Source organism: Castanea sativa, chromosome 10, assembly GCF_040712315.1.
Source record: "Castanea sativa cultivar Marrone di Chiusa Pesio chromosome 10, ASM4071231v1".
Lineage (NCBI taxonomy): Eukaryota > Viridiplantae > Streptophyta > Magnoliopsida > Fagales > Fagaceae > Castanea > Castanea sativa.
In genome coordinates, this window is record NC_134022.1 from 14,917,458 (window position 1) to 14,919,965 (window position 2,508).

Below are 2,508 nucleotides of genomic sequence, written 5' to 3' on the forward strand. Positions count from 1 at the left end.
TGTTCTAATTGTAGTGTTAATAGTATATAGTAACTATCTAAAAAAAACTTGTATAGACAGGCTCATACAATTACGCATGAACCATTTAAAAATAAGGGTGGAGGGTTACTAAGAAATAACTAAATTAATAAGAAAGGCGAAGGGAAAAATTCCAGGCAAATTTGTGCTTGTCACCAATTGAAATAGGCTGTTCATGTCTTGAATGTGTCTTTAGAGTTAAACTTCTTTTTAGAGATAGTTTCAAGTAACCTACAGCAATCGCTCTTAATTATCGCTCTTTATCATTAGACCAAAGAATCAATTGGTTTTTTAGTGTAGGTAGGGATCGAACCATAAATCTTTTATTCGATGGCAAGAGACTTTTTCAGTTAAGATAACTGAAACTCACTCATAAAATTAAACTTATTATACACAAACTGATGTAAAACTATGTAAAACATTTTGGGTAAGAAACACTACTCTATGTAGAACAGTAAAAGATACTATTTTTTTCCTCTGAATTATTATAATAATAGCCGGTTATTGTTATAAATAAAACTAACACCATGCATGCCTTAAACAAGTGCAACTCCAACTCCAATAAACCTCAATTTAAGATGCAGGGCATTATGAATTATGATTGGGAATTAAAATTAAAAAAAAAAAAAAAAAAACTGCTGTAATACTGGTGTCTTATTGAGGATTTGATATGCGGTTTAGGATGCATGAACATGACTTGAACATGTCGTCTGGTCATATCTGTACGTAAGTGGTGCTGTGGTCCTGTGGATAGAAGAGGCTATTGCTATTCATGAAAGTTTGAAAAAAACAACAAAAGGTTGGAGATAGATTTCATTATTGCAAACATGTACATGGTCACCCACAAATTGAGAAGGGCTTGACAACTTGTTCACGTAACGTGGGCCTACTGCAGTTGTTTTGACACTTCAAAGAAAAGATGCGGATTCATTACTAACTCTAGAAAAAATCTCAACCAATATATCATTTTGTATATATGTTTACTTATTAGTACAAATTATGCGAACCTTAATCGACACACTTTGAGACCCAACAAACAATATTGGAATATGATGTGAACCTCAATCGACACGCTTTGAGACCCAACAAAAATATTGAAATATTTACCCAGGAAATCTAAAATTCAGATTTATGATAGAAACCCTGACCCAACGTTTATAATCGAAACGCGAACCAAAGATATAAGTTGACATTGACCCAATGATTATAAAGAATCACGAATCGAAGGTATAAAGTTTGAACGCCACAAGGAAGAATCCCTGATAAGTTCACAATTCTTGAAGAACCAAAAAAAGAGCAAAGCCTCACCTTTTCTGATTTTTATTCAATAATATCATGAAAAACGTTTACAAACTTCAGAGCCTATTTAAGGGCTCCATAAAACTTGACAGATAAGAAAATATATTCTAAAATAACTCTTAATTGATACCTTACCATATCAGGAATCAAATTTGACGTAAAAAGTATTAAATGCACCTAAAAACAAGAAAAATACCTAAAAAACGTACTAAATAATAAAACCCTAAATAAAAGTTGATTTGGTCTGAAATTAGCAGATCCAAAATAGGAAAAAATCTGCCTTAACTGATATAGAGCTAGAAAGTCAATCAGTCATTAATTCATACCATAAATCACTCGCAATTAAGCCAGATCAGCTCTAAATAGCTTGAATTAAATTTATTACGCTTTCAGCTTCCTTTGGGCCAAGCTTGGAATGTCCTGCGTTAGAATCAGCCAAAATCTCTTGAATCAGCCCATTAAGTGCTTCTTTGATCTTCTTGGATCTTGCTCTTGTAATAGGCCTAACTAAAACATACAATGGATCCTTGAATGCTTGTTGATTCTCATCAACAAATAATGTAAAAAAGTGGGTAGTGTTAGAGTCTTTGAGTATAAAATGTTGTTTTCATTTTATATTTATAAGACATGGGTTGTACAAATTCATATTATCATATAGAGTAGAAGTATAATAAATTGTAATAAATGTATATATACACACATATATTCATACTAATAAAAAATTAATCAAATCTAATTTGACCTAATTTTTAACCGTGTCAAGATGCGGATTTTTTTTTAACTAAATTTGAATTGATTGTGCCGCAAAACGTGTCCTTCCATCACGTTTAAAACTTGAGTTTTGACAATTATTTCTTTTACAATTTTTGGGTGATATTTCGGTATTTGATGGATTTCAATTTTTCTCTGAGTTTTTTTCTCAAAAAAAAAAAAATTCTCTGTGTTAAGGTTAAAAAAGTATTCCGTGAAAGTGGGTTTAAAATCATATTTTGTCGAATTATAAGTGTACGTGCTGCCGTTTTGGAACCGTATATGCCAATTGGCAATTACTAATGAATTGAAACTTGAAATGTCTTGAAAATTTTATAAACTCATTAATTACTAACTTGATAAAATAAAATAGTGATAATTGTTGGATGATAATTGTTTAGGATTGGCTTATTTTATTGAAACTAAAAACTATTGGCTGAA